This window comes from Leucoraja erinacea, chromosome 9 (genome assembly GCF_028641065.1).
Source record: "Leucoraja erinacea ecotype New England chromosome 9, Leri_hhj_1, whole genome shotgun sequence".
Classification (NCBI taxonomy): domain Eukaryota; kingdom Metazoa; phylum Chordata; class Chondrichthyes; order Rajiformes; family Rajidae; genus Leucoraja; species Leucoraja erinaceus.
Window position 1 is genome coordinate 54,934,594 of NC_073385.1, and position 19,868 is coordinate 54,954,461.

At 49.8% G+C, this 19,868-nt stretch overlaps 1 protein-coding gene across 1 annotated transcript in view; it reads left to right on the forward strand.

Moving 5' to 3' along the window:
• The first annotated feature begins 1,486 nt into the window (after positions 1-1,486).
• LOC129700399 (pleckstrin homology domain-containing family G member 3) overlaps positions 1,487-19,868 on the forward strand; it is a 182,073-nt gene continuing 163,691 nt past the window's right edge. Inside the window, exon 1 of the mRNA XM_055640847.1 lies at positions 1,487-1,708. The gene's annotated coding sequence lies outside the window, so the exon portion shown is untranslated. The remainder of the gene's footprint in view (positions 1,709-19,868) is intronic.

Here is a 19,868-nt window from a genome sequence, read left to right on the forward strand (position 1 = left end):
CACAATATTTTCGGCATAAATACAGATCTGATCAGTGTGTCCATATACCATAGAATATATATATATATACACACATAAATAAACCAATAAAGTGCAATAGGCTGTTATAGTTCAGAGTTTGTTTGAAGTTGTGTGAAATAGTCTGATGGCTGTGGGGAAGAAGCTGTCCCTGAACCTAGATGTTGCAGATTTCAGGCTCCTGTGCCTTCTACCTGATGGCAGCAGTGAGATGAGTGTGTGGCCAGGATGGTGTGGGTCCTTGATGATGCTGGCAGCCTTTTTGTGGCAGCGACTGCGATAGATCTCCTTGATGATAGGGAGGTCAGAGCCAGTGATGGACCGGGCAGTGCTTACAACTTTTTGAAGCCTTTTCCGCTCCTGAGCGCTCAGGTTGCCGAACCAAGCCACGATGCAACCGGTCAGCATGCTCTCTACTGTGCACCTGTAGAAGTTCGAGAGAGTCCTCCTTGACAAACCGACTCTCCGTAATCTTCTCAGGAAGTAGAGGCGCTGATGATGTGCTTTCTTTATGATTGCATCAGTGTGCTGGGACCAGGAGAGATCTTCGGAAATAGGAAATAGGATCTGGAATTTTTTGAGGATGTAACTTGGAAAATGGACATGGGAGAGCCAGTAGATGATGTGTACCTGGACTTTCAGAAAGCATTAGTTCAGCGCTGACCACCAATGTGGGCAGATGTGTCTGAAAAACCTGTATGCTGGATATTGAACTTTCGAATAAAGATCTGTTGAAAACTCCAGTAGTCGTTTCTCAGACCACTAAAATATTGCCTTTGTTATGAATGTACAGTAGTCACACATAACGCCCAGCGCGTTGTTGCGGCTTTATTTCACACAACACTTATTATTGTGCAAAAATTATATTGTTTATTATTTATAAATGAGCGAATTATTACAATTCATGACACAAAATGCTTGAGTAACGCAGCGGGCCAGGCAGCATCACTGATCTTGGTTCCATTCGGGTCTGAAGATGGGTGTCGACCCGAAATGTCACCAATTCCTTTTCTCCAGGGATGCTGTCTGTTCCGCTGAGTTACTCCAGCATTTTGCGTCTATCTTCGGTGTAAACCAAGTCAAGTCAAGTCGCATTTATTCATTTAGCACATTTAAAAAGCAACTCTCGTTGGCCAAAGTGCTTTACATATGTTATAAGAATAGTATAAACAGACAAACTACATACATATGTACATACAACATCTGGAGTTCTTTCCTACACAAATTATTTCCCTACAAGTTTTATTTAAACGGCAATTTACTCTTAGGCATTTGAATAAATACAGTCTTTTGCAAACGGCCGTGGCCATTCCAGCTACACCGTATTTCGCGATTTCGAGTGAATCTGTGCAGTTATTTCACGCGAATGCAGCCGTAGGCAAAGATCCTAGAGGTGCTTCAAGTCTTCAAGGCTCCTCTATAATCTTTGGCCGTAGGGGCAGTGTCCTGTGGCCCGGGACACAACAGGGCGGGGACGAGAGGAGAGAAAAGTTTTTTTTGAAAGTTTTGGCGCATGCTTAGTGAATGTGACAAGCGGAGCTGGACTGCGGCGAGGAGCTGGGAGTTTGACAGCGGTGGCAGAGGGGACCGGCTGGGCGCTGAGAGGGAAGGGGATTGCAGATCTATCTCCTGTCCTGGCTGGAGTCGCTACCTGCGGACTGACTGAGCGGCCAGGGGGGCCACATTCCCGGTAAGGTGCAGCTCCTGCCGCCGTCCCACCGCCCGTAGTAATAATACAGGGTGCACACTGGAAATCTGGTGCTGACGTGTTGGGAGTTTAGTCACGGCAGGAAAGCTCCGGGCGCTGTGCATTTTTGTTTGGTTTCTGGCGCTGGAGGTGAGACGGAACCTGGTGCAGACACAAAGTGTGCTGGAGTAAACTCTGCGGGTCGGGCAACATCCACAGAGGGCTATGTGAGCTCTACAAAACTACCCCCCTCGCCTGCTTCCCCACCTATTACCTGTCATGGTTTGTCCTGCCTCTCTCCTCCACTAGTTGTCTTCTCCCCCGCCCTGGCTGTCAGTCTGAAGAAGGGTTTCCACCAGGAACGTCACCTTCTATGTTCCTCCAGAGATGCTCTCTATGCTGCCCGACCTGTTGAGTTACTCAAGCACTTTGTGTCCCTCTATGGAGAACTAAACTAAACATGTCCTACCTGAAACATCACCTACCATGTTCTCCAGAGATGCTGCCTGACCTGCTGTGTTACTCCGGTACTTTGTGTCCTTTTATGTAAACCAGCATCTGCAGTTCCGTGTTTCTACATGGGGCAGACACAGTTGGAGGGAAGGTTCAATCTGAAAGAGATTCACCATGATAACTCCAGGGATGACTGTCCTACGAAGAGAGGCTGGACAGGATGTCTCTGCATTTGTTGAAGTTTACAATAACGAGGAGTGCCCTTGTCATACACATAATATCTAAAGGGGGTTTGACTTACGCAGTAAATGGCAAGGCTCTGGAGAATGTTGTAGAGGAGAGAGAGTTAGGGGGTACAAATGTCTGAAACATAGAAACATAGAAAATAGGTGCAGCAGTAGGCCATTCGGCCCTTCGAGCCTGCACCGCCATTCAATATGATCAAGGCTGATCATCCAACTCGGTATCCTGTACCTGCCTTCTCTCCATACCTCCTGATCCCTTTAGCCACAAGGGTCACATCTAACTCCCTCTTAAATATAGCCAATGAACTGGCCTCAACTACATTATGTGGCAGAGAATTCCAGAGATTCACCACTCTCTGTGTGAAATTTTTTTTTCTCATCTCGGTCCTAAAAGATTTACCCTTTATCCATAAACTGTGACCCCTTGTTCTGGACTTCCCCAACATCGGGAACAATCTTCCTGCATCTAGCCTGTCTATCCCCTTAAGAATTTTGTAAGTTTCTATAAGATCCCCCCTCAATCTTCTAAATTCTAGCGCGTACAAGCCGAGTCTATCCAGTCTTCCTTCATATGAAAGTCCTGACATCCCAGGAATCAGTCTGGTGAACCTTCTCTGTACTCCCTCTATGGCAAGAATGTCCTTCCTCAGATTAGGAGACCAAAAACTGTACGCAATACTCCAGGTGTGGTCTCACCAAAAGAAGGGTCTCGACCCGAAACGTCACCCATTCCTTCTCTCCAGAGATGCTGCCTGCCCCGGTGAGTTACTCCAGCTTATTGTGTCTTTCTTCAATACAAATACATAGGTCCCTAAAAGTGGTGACACAGGTAGACAGGGTGATTTGATATACTTGCCTTCATCAGTCAGGGAACTGAATACAAGAGTTGAGATGTCATGTTACAACGGTACAAGACAATGACGAGACTACACTTGATATACACTTGTATACATTTTATTTCTAGAGTCTGATGAATCTCGGGAATTGTCTAGAGGATTGCGAAGACCAGATCATCAGGAGTATTGTAAGAGGAGATGGATATCTTTTTAGAAAATCAGGGATTGATAGTGAGGGAGAATTGGCACAGAAGAGGAGATGAGGCCTGGGCAAACGGGGTGAGCTCAGATGGGTAGAACAGCCTTGTTCACACTGGAATACAGGATATGCACGAGGGGCCGAGTGGCCTGCTCCTGCTCCTACTATTTTGTGTTCCTGTAGACAGGAAACACTGGCTGAGGAAGAAGTGTACAGGCTGCAGGAGGAGGTGCAGGGAGAAAGAGAGAGAAGAGGAAATGATGTGGAGAGAGACAGAAAGGGGGAGAGAGAGAGGAGTGGGTGAGTGAGTTAGTTAGTTAGTTGGTTGTTGGATGGGTTATACAGTGAGGTTGGAGAGGTGAAGGGGATTTACCTGGACTTCGTCTGAAGAAGGGTCTCGACCCAAAACGTCACCCATTCCTTCTCTCCAGAGATGCTGCCTGTCCCGCAGAGTTACTCCAGCTTTTTGTGTATACCTTCAATCTCAACCAGCATCTGCAGTTCCTTCCTACACACTTTGCTAAGTGCTGCAGCAACAGCAAGTCAGGCAGCGTCTGTGCAGAAAAGAGATGGGTGATGTTTCGGGTTGGGACCTTTCTTCAGACTGAGCTGGGGAATGGGGCAAAGAACGGAGGAAAGGATGACAGTGTGTATTGAGGGGACTTTTTGGGAGCAGGCCTTACAGCTAATGCTCTGTGGGCACGAGGGATGGCAGTGCTGGTTGGCAGTGAGCACCCCCGTCTTGCTTCAGAGCCCTACGTTAAAGAACGCAATGTTCTGACCTTTGGTCAACATGACAACAATATCGTAAAAATTCAAAGATACATAGACACAAAATGCTGGAGTAACTCAGTGGGACAGGCAGCATCTCGTAAACATTCGAGCTGCACTGGTTAAAAGGGATAGTTGGGATGAACAGCTAAGCACTGCCAAAGTCATACAAGGCCCAGTGGTGTTGACCAGACCGGTGAACGTGTCCTTCTCGCCTTCACTGCAATTGTTATGCTGCAAACCCATAATCAATTACACAGTGAATAGCAAAAGTGATCTCACGGCTGCCTTTAACATCGTTGAGAGATTTGCTGTGCAGAGAGGAGACATTTTCTCGTGGTGTGAATCCAACATTAAGGGCAATGATATCTATATATAACTAAAAGTCTCATCTTGTATGTATATATGTATGTATATAGCGCCGCAGAATTGTGCACCTATCCCCCCCCCCCCCCCCCCTCCATTTTGTTTTTGTTTTCTGTTTCTTGTTTTTTGTACTAAATTATATGTATGCACTGAGTACGAGCAGCTTTTAATCTCATTGTACATGTATAGTGACAATAAATGGCATATCTATCTATATGTATGTATGTATGTTCCCGAAATACAGCCAAAACAGTACACGATAGCGCAACAATTTTAAGGGTGCCTTACTCACCATTGGCCTGCGGTGTGCAGTAGCAAGTTTCATTCGATTGTACAAAGTAATTCCCTTTATAAACTTTGATTTACTTTATACCGAGAACGGCACTGCACTCCCACTTGCTGGGCCCCCGTCAGTTGGGGAGGGTTGTCGGGCCCGCTATCTGTGTGTGCGCAGTTTGGGGAGGGTTGCCCGTATTCGCATGTGCACAGTGTGTACTTGACAGGCATCACAACGGGCACCAAACGGGTCCACGGGCCATCTAGTAACCAATATATCCAGCTGGCAATTGAGGAAAGGTCTTTCCTCGGTTGAAGTGAAACTCACGGCTACAGAGAGTGATTGAGGTGAATAGCATGGATGTACTTAATAGGAAGCTGAGTACGGGATAGGGCAATGCTTCTTTAAGGCACCTTGAAACATGATTCTGTCTAACTATCATAAATTCAAGTTATTGATGGGAATTGAGGATGATAACATGGAACCTGAACTGTGAGAATGGTCTTTTGAGCCTGGTATTCTATTTCTTGAGCAAAGCAAAGAGTGTTGGGGTAACCCAGCGGGTCAGGCAGCAACTGTGAAGGAAATGGACAGGCGACGTTTCGGGTTGCGACCCTTCTTCTGACTGACTGTGGTATGGGGGAGAAAGCTGCAAAAGAGGCGGGGGTTGTGAGTGCCTGGAACGTGCTGCTGGGGGTGGTGGGTGAAGCAGATAGATTAGTAGCATTTAAAAGACTTTTCAGATAAGTGAAGGTTTGCATCGTGTTTGGCACAGATATTGTGGGCCAAAGGGCCTGTTTGTGTGCAGTACTCATTTATGTTCAATGTACTATGTGATAGATAGGGGGGGGGGGGGGGGGGGGGGGGGGGGGGGGGGGGGGGCGCAGACAGGTGGACAAAAGCTAGAGATGAAAAGGAAACTAAAGGGTGGCAGGTAAAGAGAGGAAAGGAGGGAAATGAAAAGCCAGAAGGAAAAAACAATTGTTCTATACATCCTGTGTAAGTGAGAGTTAAACTCTGCAAGTCAGGCTAGCATGCTCTCTATTCTGTAGGAAGGGACTGCCGATGCTGACTTATTCTGCAGATAGAAACAAAATGCTGGATTAACTCAGTGGTACAGGCAGCATCTCTGGAGAGAAGGAATGGGTGACATTTCCGGGTCGAGATTCTTCTTCAGTCTCGACCCAAAACGTCACCCATTCCTTCTCTCCAGAGATGCTGCCTGTCCCGCTGAGTTACTCCAGCTTTTTGTGTCTATGCTCTATATTGTGTTCCACTTGTCCAACAAGGCTGGTTAAAGTGTATAAGGTCATGACGGCTTCAGATGGAAGGATCAACGACCAGAGGCCACAGATATGAAGTTTTGGGGAAAAGAAACATGGGATTGTGAAAGAAAGATTTTGGATACGAGTGTAGAAAGAATTGGAATTTGGTGTTTGCAGATCAGATTTCCAAAGAGGAATTTAAGAGGCACTTGAGGGGGAGTAATATACTGGGCTTTACATAGAGACATAGAAAATAGGTGCGGCAGTAGGCAGTAGTCGAGCCAGCACCGCCATTCAATATGATCATGGCTGATCATCCAAAATCAGTACCCCATTCCTGCTTTTCCCCCATGTCCCTTGATTCCTTTAGCCCAAAGAGCCAAATCTAACTCTTTGGGGGATGAATGGAGGAATGGGAGAGGTGGGATAGCATAGAGCCAATGGACCAAGCTGCTTCTGAATTTGCAATTGCTAATAATCCCGCTAGACTGGCTGAACTTGTTCACCATTCACACAGATGCAGAGGAATTCGAACACAAGCTGAAATCCAAGACAAATGGGTGTGTGTGTATATGTTAAGAAATGTTCGTGTTTTTGGGGTGACGAATTGAAAACATTCAGCAGATTTTGACCTTCTGACTTGTACCATGTCAGGGGGGAGCATTTTTGACTTTGAGCTGAAATACTGACAGATTTACACCCCGTGTATATCGCGGACCCGGCTCCAGTGAAATTGAGCTGTGTCACTCGGTGCCCTTAATATCACAGGATGAAAAGATAAAGAGTTTACATTACTGCAGTGGTGTGCATGACCTCAGGATGTCTCGAATGCTTTACAGCCAATTAAACACTTTTGAAGCGCAGTTGCAGGATTTCTTTAGCAAGCAAGGCGACGAGTTTGTGCAAATGCAGGGAGAGATATCAGTGGTTCAATGGTGCTTTTATTGACATGTGTGAAGTGCAAACACACAGTGAAAATCTTTCTTGCAATCAGAAATCCACCATACTCCAGCACATCCCCAAATAGCAAATGAGGCAGAAATAGCAACTGAACCCGCATGCAACGGGCGCCATGTTTTGGTGCCATTTTCAAAGTCCAGTCTACGCTCTAGTTATTATGAGCAGCGCCTGTTCCAGGCAAGCCCCAGGCTGCAGCGGGCCTCCAGCCATCGCCTTCTTTGGGCATGTGGATTGTCCAGTGAACCGATGTCCCTCTCCTCACCCGTCCACCTTTGTTCCCTGGGGGTGCCTCGATACCCGACCTTGAGGCCACAGTAGGCCAGACGTCTCCTCTACCATCTTCCCGGTCTCTGGTCTCTGGGAGATGAGCAGGGATCGGTTCGGTGGGCTCCCCCTACAGCCCACGGTCCACTGGGTCCTTCGAGTAGGGGCTGTCTCGGCCGCTGCCCTCTGCAGGCCGCGTTCCACCGAGGCTTGCGTTCTTCTCGGCGGCTTCCCCCTGTAGGCCCCGGCCCTCTTGAAGCTTCAACCGCGCGCTGGACTCAGAGGCAAAAGCCCTGATCTTTTTAACATAAAACCGGGGATCTTTGACATCCACCACTTAGAGCTTGGTTGGACATCGATTCCACAAAAAGCTGACGGCTGTGATAATACTGTGCTGGGAACATCAGCCTGGATGTTGTCCCCGTAGTCTGTAGTGCTGGCCAAGCTGGCCATCCGCGAGTCACGGCGCCAGGCAGAAGGGGGCCCAGCCTGAGACGGCAGTCTGCCCCTTCTCAGGCGTTAGGTCCGCGCATGGGTGGTATTAAAGAGGGACAATGCGCTGTCTATGGGCACCTTGTGGGACCGCTGGGCACCGCGGCGGGTGGAATACATCCTTGGCAAGATTGTAATATAGTTATTTAAGAGTGTAAAATTTAGGGATTTTTTTTAGATAATTGGGTGATTTTGTATTATGGTGGTGGGTGTGTTGGTATTGCTTTGTATTGTATAAATTATTGCAATCATTGATTAAAATTGTTTTTGGGTAATAAAGAGTTTGTAGTGCAAGGCCTGGGCTCAGAGGTGCGATTGAAGTGGAACAACGATCAGCATCAGGGAGGCCTTGTAATCTGAACCCTCCTTGAGAGGCAGGGTGTAAACACAAACCTTCCCGGGCTGGGAGAAGGGAAAGGCACAATACATCAATCAGGGTGGCTGATGCTCTGCTCTGCATTGCAAAGCCCACTGCAAAGCTGGTATTTGTGCTGTATCTGGGAGGAAGATTGAATCTCTTCCACTCACCGCCTCAGCTTTCCCTACACTGATGCTGGATCTCCAGATCCATCTTCTTATGGAGATCTTCTTTCTTATCTTCTTGGATGTGGAGAGGATGTTTCCACCAGTGGGAGAGTCTAGGTCTTGTCATAGTCTCAGAATTAAAGGACATTCTTTTAGGAAGGAGATGAGGAGAAATTTATTTAGTGAGAGGGTGGTGAATTTGTGGAATTCCTTGAGGCCGTCAGTGGATGTTTTTAAGGCAGAGATAGATATATTATTGATTAGTGTGGGTGTTAGAGGTTATGGGAAGAAGGCAGGAAAATGGGGTTAGAGAGAGAGATAGTTCAGCCACGATTGAATGGCGGAGTAGACTTGATGGGCCAAATGGCCTAATTCCTATCCTATCATGTATAAGTTTATGTTCATGTCATAGGAGCAGAATGGGGCCATTCAGCCCATCGAGTCTACTCTGCCATTCAATCGTATCTATTTCCCCCTCTTAACCTCATTCTCCTGCTTTCTCCCCACAAACTTTGACACTCTTACCAATCAAGAACCTGTCAATCTTTGCTTTAAAAATACCCAATGACTTGACCTCCACCGCTGTCTGAGGCAATTAATTCCACAGATTCACCACCTTCTGGCTAAAGAAATTCCTCCTCATCTCCATTGTGAAGGTGCGTCCTTGCACTCTGAAGCTGTGCCCTCTGGTCCTAGACTCTCCCATTGCTGGACCCACATCTTCCCCACATCCATCAGATGGACCAAGTGCTGGTAAATGGGGATAGTATAGACTGTAATTGACTGCTGGCATGGACCTTTTGGGCTGAATGGCCTGTTTCTGTGCCTTATGTCTTTGCTGACATCCCTAAAGCTCATTCTCCACTCTGAGCAGTCGTGAGGTGGAGATTCCCACTGGCGATATTGCATTTCTTCAAGGATGCTTTGAATAGTTTGTTGCATCTTTTCCTCTGTGGAGTTTGGAAGAGAGTTTGTGTTGTGCGAGTGAGTCTGTGACTGTGCAGGCGAACAGCATGGCTGTCTGATGGAGCAGATTGGGTGCGCTCCTGTGAAGCATGTTCGAATCCCACTCTGCAGCTTTGAACTACATTCGTTTGACAACTGCTCTGCCCAAGACTGCAAGAAATAATAAATGCAAATGCTATTCCTCCTGCTCTTAATTCTAGGAGGCTCCAGCTCTAAACCAACATAGTTGTCACTTAACTGTTCATCAGTGATAGGAGAAGAATTAGGCCATTCGGCCCATCAAGTCTACTCCGCCATTCAATCATGGCCGACCTGTCTTTCCCTCTTAACCCCATTCTCCTGCCTTCTCCCCATAACTCCTGACATAATATCGAAGACTTATGGATCCGGCCTAGTACCTTGCGCAGACGAACTTTCTCTGCCCCCTCCCCCTTCCATTGTGTCTATCTGCAATTCACGCTGCTTCAGGAAAGCAGCCAACATAATCAATGACCTCCCAACCAGGTCATTCCCTTTTCTCCCGCATGTACCACATGATCAAAGACAAATTCTTCCCCACTGTTATCAGACACTTGAATGGACCTCTTACTGTATGGAATCATACAGCAAGGAAACAGGCCCTTCGGCCCGACGTGTCCACGCCGACCAACATGCCCCATCGACACTAGTCCCACCTGCCTGTATTTGGCCCATATCCATCTAAACCTATCCTCTCCATGTACCTGTCTAAATGTTTCTTAATTAAAAGTTGCAATAATACCTGCCTCAGCTACCCCTCAGGTTCCCATTACATCCTTCACTCCTCACCTTAAACGTTCTCGATTCCCCAACTCTGGGCAAAAGACACTGTGCGTTTACCCTATCTATTCCTCTCGTGAATCTGTACACATACATTAATTCCCGATTCCCTCCCCCCCTCCCCCCCCCCCCCTCCACCCCAATCTACCTCATTGCAGACCTCACATTCTTTCTTTTATCTGCTCTTTCTCCGTGGCGGTAACAATATATTCCGCATGGTTTGATTGTACTCATGTATGGATGATTTATATGGATAGCATGTAAAGCAAAAAATTATTCACTGTATCTCTGCACACTGGCACTAACATACCAATACCGATACTGTGCTTGTATTAGGACTGGGAGAGGGACCTTGCAGGGGGGAAGAAACAAATGTAACACCATAACATTACATTCCAAAGCACGACACATTTAGCCCATGGTGTGTGAAGTTTGTCCACTGTTGGTTCAATGAACACAACAAATAAACACAGCAAAGTGAGGGGTAATTCTGCTTTGGTGATAAAGCTGTGTAGAAAGGAACTGCAAATGCCAGTTTAAACCAAAGATAGACACAAAATGCTGGAGTAACTCAACAGGACAGGCAGCATCTCTGGAGAAGAAGGGTCTCGACCTGAAACGTTACCCATTCCATCTCTCCAGAGATGCTGCCTGTCTCGCCGAGTTACTCCAGCATTTTGTGTCTATCTTTGGCGTAAATCAGCATCTGCAGTTCCTTCCAACACAAACCAATATTAATACTGTGCTTATATTAGGACTGGAGAGGAACTTGACAAGAGGAGAGAAGGAATGGGTGACGTTTCAGGTCGAGACCCTTCTTCAGACCTCTCCACAGATGCTGCCTGTCCCGCTGAGTTACTCCAGCATTTTGTGTCTATCTTCGGTTTAAACCAGCATCTGCAGTTCCTTCCTACCAATATAGGTAATTGGTTGTCACTTCCTGAGCACTGCACCACTGATTGCAATGTCCTCCAGCCCTCTACCCCCCTTCCCCATCCCCCACCCTTTCCCCTCCCCTCCCCCGCCCTCAATCTGTACAGCCAAAGTGTGGGCAACTCCTGGGGTGAAAGGTTTGCTTGCTTGCTCAGCAACTGCGAGTGCCTCTTAACAATCTAGTCACTGGTGGGAAATGGCTCCTGTCTGTTGCTGCCCATCTCAATCTCCTTTTAAATGGAAAAAGTGCTTCCTGCTGCAAATGGGCTGCCTTCAAGGTAAGCCAACAACTGCCATGGTATAAACCAGCCTTAACATACGGTGGGAAGGCAAAAAATAAATCCAGGAGGTGCAACATAATCTAGCAGATATGAGAGAGAGCGAGAGAGTGTGTGAGAGGGAGAGAGTGAGGAGAGAGAGAGAGGGAGGGAGAGAGAGGGAGGGGGAGAGAGGGGAAGAGAGAGAGAGAGCGAGTATATGTGTGTGTGAGAGAGAGAGAGAGAATGAGTATGTGTGTGTGTGAGAGAGAGAGAGAGAGAGAGAGAGAGAGAGAGAGAACCGGGTCATGTAGCCCAGCAGATCCACACTTTGCTCCATCTTGCCCATTGAACATGATCCAACATTCAAGGATGTGCTACTACTAATGATGTGAGAGCCAAATGTAGCCTTTTGCAGCTCTTCGCATCCCCCTTAAGCACAGGCCCTGACGTGGCACTGTGTACAAGATTCTGTGCCCTGAGTAGACCCAATCTCTGCTACCTCGTGCCATTGCAGAGCCATACTGGAAATGTGTTGGGGAGGGAGCCAGGCTTTTGGAGTGGGGGAAACTGTGAGCTGAAGAGTGGATTGTTTGGTTACGGTGGGGAGAGAGGAGGTGGTAGTAGTGGGAATTGGAGCAGGTTTTCAGAGGGAGAGCTGTGTGGGAGGGGGTGGGTAATGAGGAGGGTCTCAGGCATTATAGTCAGGCAACAGGTTGTCAACAGTGAGTAGGGGTGGGCAGGGTGATTTTGAGATTTAGTTCAGAGATACAGCGTGGAAACAGGCCCTTCGGCCCACCAAGTCTACACAGACCATCCATCACCCGTACACTAGTTCTATCCCACACATTAGGGACAAGTTACAGAAGCCAATTAACCTACAAATCTTCACATCTTTGGAGTGTGGGAGGAAACAGGATCTCCAGGAGAAAACCCACATGGTCACAGGCAGAACGTACAAACTCCGTACAGACAGCACCTGTAGTCACGATCGAACCCGGGTCTCTGGCACTGTGAGGCAGTAACTCTGGCACTGTGAGGCAGTAACACTGGCACTGTGAGGCAGTAACACTGGCACTGTGTGGCAGTAACACTGGCACTGTGAGGCAGCAACACTGGCACTGTGAGTAACACTGGCACTGTAACACTGGCACTGTGAGGCAGTAACACTGGCACTGTGAGGCAGCAACACTGGCACTGTGAGGCAGTAACACTGGCACTGTGAGGCAGCAACACTGGCACTGTGAGGCAGCAACTCTGGCACTGTGTGGCAGTAACACTGGCACTGTGTGGCAGTAACACTGGCACTGTGTGGCAGTAACACTGGCACTGCGAGGCAGCAACACTGGCACTGAGTGGCAGTAACACTGGCACTGTGTGGCAGTAACACTGGCACTGTGTGGCAGTAACACTGGCACTGAGTGGCAGTAACACTGGCACTGTGTGGCAGTAACACTGGCACTGTGAGGCAGTAACACTGGCACTGTGAGGCAGCATCTCTGCTGGTGCTCCACTGTGCCGTCTGATCAGCAGCGATGGAGAGCTGAAGATAGACACAAAATGCTGGAGTAACTCAGGCAGCATCTCTGGAAGGAAGGAATGGGTGATGTTTCGGGGTCAGGACCCTTCTTCAGACTGAGAAGGATCTCCAGCAACAGTCCAGGTGGGACCCAGGTGTTGCCAAAGCAGCCTTCGTCCTGCAGTTTAAATCCATTCTCCCAGGCCTCCTGTCTGCAGTGGAATTTTCCACCGGTGACTTCTGCATGCATTCCAGACACTTGACATCACCAGGCCTGCCCTGCAGTCTCCACACCAGTACATCAGGGGACCTGGCAGCCATTTCATCACACAGTCTTCACCTGCAAGGCAAGGAAGCTTGTCCCACCCAGATGCCCTGGAGCCCTTTCCCTGTCACCTCCTGCTTCATTTGTTTGTCCAGCTTCCATTTAAATGCATCTGCGCCAGTTACCTCAACCACTTCCTGAGGAAGAAGCTTTGCATTCTAGCCACTCTCAAAGTAAGCAAATTTTTCCTGAGTGTACGACGAAAAGAACCTTGTTTGTACAAGTAGAATACTATGTAAAGATAGAGCACGGAAACAGGCCCTTTGGCCCACTGAATCCAAGCCAACCCGTTCACACAGCATGGCATAGTGGCACAGCAATAGAGCTGCTGCCTTACAGCTCCAGAGACCCGGGTTCGATCCTGACCACGAGTGCTGTCTGTATGGAGTATGCACGTTCTCCCTGCGACTGCGTGGGCATAATTCCAGGTGTTCTGGTTTCCTCCCACAGCCCAAAGACTTGCAGGTTTGTAGGTTCATTGGCTTTGGTAAAAATTGTAAATTTTCCCTAGTGTGCAGGATTGTGCTAGTGTACGGGGTGATTGCTGGTCAGTGTGAATTCAGTGGGCAGAAGGGCCTGTTTCCGCGATGCATATCTAAACTAAACAAAACTAGTTTTATTTTGTCTGCCTCGCATCCATTTCCTACATACTAGTGCCAATAAGTGAGTTCGGTATCCTGTAAACCGCAAGGAATCATGGGATTTGTCAAAGGTCATTCACTAAAAAAAAAGCGAGTGGGGGTGCCAGCGGGAGAGAGGGGTGTAACAGTGAGAGAGAGGGGGCGGATGCGAGTGGGAGACAAGGGGAGAGGCTGGACCAGAGGGGAGAAGGTGAGAGGTGGGGGACAGAGAAAGGGGGATTTATTTTTATGGTCATAGATGTGTTTAGTTTAACATTACGCGGGGGAGTGGGGGAGTTGCCGAGGCGGGCAATGTTCCCCAGTCCCTCCCTCCAGTCGGGGTGGGGGGATGGGGTGGAAGGATTGTCCTAGCGCTGGGGAGTTCTTGCGGAGATAGGGTGTCCAGGACCTACAGTTATGCCACGACAGCAAGTTCCTCGCTCCCCATCCCTCCCCATCACTCCCCATCCCTCTCCCCATCCCGCTCCCCATCCCTCTCCCCATCCCATCCCTCTCCCCCCATCCCTCTCCCATCTCTCTCCCCATCCCTCTGTCCCCTCCCGCTCGCCCTTCCCATCCCTCTTCCCATCCCTCCTCCCCATCCCTCTCCCCCATCCCTCTCCATCCCTCTCCCCATCCCTCTCCCCATCATTCTTCCCATCCTCTCCCCCCATCCCTCTCCCCTCCCTCTCCCATCCCCTCCCCCCATCCCTCCTCCCTCTCCCCATCCTCTCCCCCATCCCTCTCCCCCTCCCTCTCCCCATCTCTCCCCCTCCCTCTCCCCATCTCTTCCCATCTCCCATCCCTCTCCCATCCCTCTCCCCATCCCCCTCTCCCCATCCCCTCTCCCCATCCCCTCCCCATCCCATCCCCATCCCCTCATCCCTTCCCATCCCTCTCCCCTCTCCCTCTCCTCCCCATCCCTCCCCATCCCTCTCTCCCCATCCCCTCCCCATCTCTCTCCCATCCCTCTCCCCATCCCTCCTCCCCCCATCCATCCCTCTCCCATCCCGCTCTTCCCATCCTCTCCCCTCTCCATCCCTCTCCCCTCTCTCTCCCCCTCCCCATCCCTCTCCCCCTCCCCTCTCCCTCCCTCTCCCATCCCTCTCCCTCTCCCTCCCTCTCCCCATCCCCTCTCCCCTCTCCCATCCCCTCTCCCCATCCCTCTCCCCATCTCTTCCCATCCCTCCCCATCCCTCTCCCCATCTCTCTCCCCATCCCTCTCCCTCCCTCTCCCCCTCATCCCTCTCCCCCATCTCCCCCCCCCATCCTCCCCTCCCCATCCCCTCCCCTCCCTCTTCCCATCCCCCCCCTCTCCCCCCTCCCCATCCCTCTCCCCATCCCTCTCCCATCCCCTCTCCCCATCCATCTCCTCCATCTCCTCTCCCCTCCCTCTCCCCATCTCCCCATCCCTCTCCCCTCCCTCTCCCCATCCCTCTCCCCCCCTCCTCCTCCCCCCATCCCCTCCCCATCCCCCCTCCCCCTCTCCCCATCCCCCTCTCCCCATCCCTCATCCTCCCCATCCCCTCCCCTCCCTCCCCATCCCCCCTCCTCCCTCCCCATCTCCCCATCCTCCCCTCCCCTCCCCATCCCCCCCTCCCCTCCCTCCCCTCCCTCCCTCTCCCCTCCCTCCCCTCCCCCCCTCCCTCCTCCTCTCCTCCCTCTCCCCCCATCCCTCTCCATGTCCCTCCCCATCCCTCTCCCACTCCCCATCCCTCTCTCCCATCCCTCTCCCCATCCCTCTCCCCTCCCTCTCCCCATCATCTCTCTCCCCTCCCTCCCCATCCTCTCCCCCTCCTCTCCCCCTCCCTCTCTCGGCCCATCCCTCTCCCCCCTCTCTCTCCCTGCCGCCTTTCCCCCCTCCTCTCCCTCTATCCCACCCTCCCTCCTCACCTCCCCAGGATCTCGATGTAAACCACTGCTGGCCCTGTTTCCTCCTCCAAGTTAGCGATGAAGTTGTACTTGAGGCGGGGGCTGTCGGGGGGGACGGGCGGCCAGGGAGTTGAGAGGCCGAGGCTGCGACCTAGTCCTTGCCCCGGGTCCCACACCTCTCGCACAACACGGGCCCGGAGCAGCAGCGCCGCCGCCCCCAGACCCAGCCTCGCCTTTACCCGCGGACATGCGTCGCTCTGTAGGAAGGAACTGCAGATGCTGGTTTACACCGAAGGTAGACACAACGTGCTGGAGTAACTCAGCGGGACAGCAGCATCTTTGGCGAAAAGGAATAGGTGACGTTTCGGGTCGAGATCCTTCTCCAGAGATGCTGCCTGTCCCGCTGAGTTACTCCAGCATTTTGAGTGTATCCCCGTTGATGACTGGTGCTCTGGGGCCGTCACTGCTCCGGGCTGGTGTCCTGTCAACTTGGACATCTCCAGCCACCCCCGGACAGGGATGGGACACTCGGGAGGGGACGCGGACGGTAGTGAGATCACCTGTTCGCACTTGTTCTACATTATCTAACTCCAGTAGCAATTCAACAGCGCTTGCAGCTCCGGAGACCTGGGTTTGATCCTGACTACGGATGAAACGCAGGTCTGTACATACGCAGCAGCTCAGCTGTTTATCGCGAATGACATATGACATCCTGGGCATGCGCAGTCGGAATACCGAACTCGCTTATTTACAGAGACCAATCAACCTGTAGACCCTCTCGTCTTTGGGATGTGGGAGGAAACCTGAGCACCCAGAGGTAACCCACGCGGTCACAGGGAGAATGTGAAAACTCCGTACAAACACCCAAAGTCAGGATAACTCAGCGGGTCAGACAGCGTATCTGGAGAAAAGGAATAGGTGACGTTTTGGGTCAAGATCCTTCTCGACCCGAAATGTCACCTATTCCTTATCTCCAGAGACGTTGAGTTACTGACCGGTTGAGTTACTACAGAATTTTGAGTATCTTCGGTTTAAACCAGCATCTGCAGCTCCTCCCTACAGCTTTTCCTCATCATCCTTTCTGCAAACATTTTAATTCCACTGTATCCAGCTGCTCCATGTCAACACCAGCCATAACCTGTATTTACAAAGTATTTATAGCATTTTTATGTTAACACTGGCCATATCCTTTTCATTAGGAATGGACAATGCTATTCAATAACTCAAGGATGCTTTCTTGTCACATGTACCTAGGTACAGTGACATTCTTTGTTTTTTCATATAATACGCAAAGTTCACAAAGAGTTGCCACGTAACTGGTGCCGACAAAGTTGCAAAAATACTTATTAGAGTCCCAAATAGTTAGTTCTCGGCTCTTTGTTCTCGGCGACCCCCCCCCCCCCCACCCCACCCCCCCCCCCCCCCCCCCCCTCCCACCCCCCACCCACCCCCCCACCCCCACCCCCCCCCCCCCCCCCCACCCCACCCCCCCCCACCCCCCCCCCCCCCCCACCCCACCCCACCCCACCCCTCCCCCCCCCCACCCCACCCCTCCCCCACCCCACCCCTCCCCCACCTGGCCCCCCCCTTGTTCTCGGCGTCCAAGTCCCTCATGTTATGTTTGCAGTGGGTGAGCATGCCTGAGCACAGCAGGGGTGCGCCTGCAGAATTTCAGTGAACTGTGGCTTGTAGTACATTGGGTTCTTTCTGGGCCGTTAAATGAACGCACACAAACCGCAGAGCATGTTTGTCAAGCCCATCGAGGGTGCAGCTCCTCCCCGTCATCGGAAAAAAAACCTGCAAGAGGTGCTGCCTCAAGATGGCAGCATCTATCATCAAGGATGACGGCTCCATCCTGGAAGCGGAGTTCGATTCATTCTCACCCATTCCTTCTCTCCAGAGATGCTGAGTTACTCCAACTTTTTGTGTCTACCTTTGGATTCATTGGAGCTGGTCTTGAATGTGGGGGAAGCTCCTCAAACTGCGGAGCATCCTGGACAATACAGCTCACCCCCTCCATGACACACTGGTCAACCTGAGGAGCACTTTCATTAACAGACGGGTTCCACCAAGATGCAGCACAGAACGCTACAGGAGATCCTTTTTGTCTGTGGCTATCAAACTGTACAACTCCTCTCCCTTCTGTCGTGGGGTAGACTGACCCCCCCCCAACCTTTGCACATCCCCAATCATGGACTTTCAACATCACTTTAATTTCATGTTTCATGTACCTTGTTGTGTTTTATGACTATTGGCAGACCAATTTCCCTCCTGGTATAAGTGAAGTTCTATCGTATTGCATCGGAACACCACCATCTGGCCCCTGCTTGCAACTATCAGGCAGCACGCTCAGATGCCTGAAATTCCACACCACCAGGTTCGGGAACAGCTACTTTCCTGCAACCTTCACATTCTTGAACCAACTCACATAACCCTCCTCTCGCTGGGAGTTATGCAACACCCTTTGTCGATGTTGATTTGTCCCTTTTCATACCTTTCATTCATTTGTTCTTTATAGCTTTTCATATCTCGAGTTTCCCTCTCCCTTGACTCACTGTCTGAAGAAAGGTCTCGACCCGAAACGTCACCTATTCCTTTTCTCCAGAGATGTTGCCTTTTTTCTAGAGGCTCGCTGAGTTACTCCAGTATTTTGTGTCTGTCTTCAGTGTAAACCAGCATCTGCAGTTCCTTCCTCCACATAACCTTAATCCTACCTCAACAATGGAACATTCTTCTTGCACTACCATGGATTTGTTATCCAATTGTGTTTTTGCACTCATGTCGTAGTTAGCTTTGTTTATTGCCACGTGTGCCGAGGTACAGTGAAAGCTTTTGTTGAATGCTAACCAGCCAGTGATGCTCCTGCAAGCGAGCTTTTTTGTCGCAGTCACAGTCTTACTGTGTGGCAACAGGTCCTTGTGCCCAACTTGCCCACATGTCCCATCTGCACTAGTCCCACTTGCCTGCATTTGGCCCAAATCCCTCTAAAGCTGTCCCAATCCATGTACCTGTGTAAATGTTTCTTAAGCGTTGCGATAATTACTGCCTCAACTATCTCCTCTGGCAGCTCGTTCCATACACTCACCACCCTTTGTGTGATAAAGATACCCCTCAGGTTCTTATTAAATCTTTCCCCTCTCACCTTAAACCTATGTCTTCTGATTCTCGATTCATCTACTCTGAGCAAGAGACTGGGTGTCTACCCGATCTATTCCTCTCATGATTTTGTACCTCTATAAGATTACCCCTCATCATCGTATGCTACAAGGAATAGATTCCTAGCCTGCTCAACCTCTCCCTATAGTTCAAGTCCTGGCAATATCCTTGTAAATCGTCTCTGCACCCTTTCCAGTTTGACAGCATCTTTCCTATAACATGGTGCACAGAATGCAACACAATTCTCTAAATGTGACCTCATATAACTGTAACATGATCTCTCAACTTCTATTTACCTAGACTTTACTGTACATGTGCATTTGACAATAGACTAGACTTGCTAGCTTCAAGACAAGTCTGCTTATTGCTTTGTAACTTGCATGTTACATTTGCCCACTGCAACTTTGCAACAGATAACCATGTGATGCTGTTTCCCCAAATAATGTAATTGGACCAAACTTAAAGCATAGCTACTAGATGTGATACGTCATCAATATGATGAACATCATTAACCTGAAACATTAACGTGGTTTCTCTCTCTGCAGATGCAGCTTGACCTGCAGAGCATATCCAACATTTCTGGTTTTATTGCAGACACTGTGGAGCAACGGTAGAGCTATTGCCTCACAGCGTCAGGGACCCGGGTTCGATTCTGACTTCGGGTGCTGTCTGTGCGGAGGTTGCACGTCCTCCCTGTGACCACCTGGGTTTTCTCCGGGTGCCCCGGTTTCCTCCCACACTCCAAAGACGAGCGGGTTTGTTGTTGAATTGGCTTCTGTAAATTGTCTCTAGAGTAAAGGATAGAACTAGTTTACGGGGTGATTGATGGTCAGCGGGAAGTCGGTGGACCACGCTTGATCTCTAAACTAAACTAAACTAAACTAAACTAATGTTTCCAGCATTTCAATGTTATTTTGCTCTTTGAAATGCCACATGTGTCTTGCCAATCTTTCCCAGAGTGATTGATAGATCATCTGGTAAGATGCTACCTATGGCTCAGTGGATGCATTCTTGCCACTGAGGTGCAATGTTTTAGCTTTGAATTTCATTGCAAGACTCGAGCT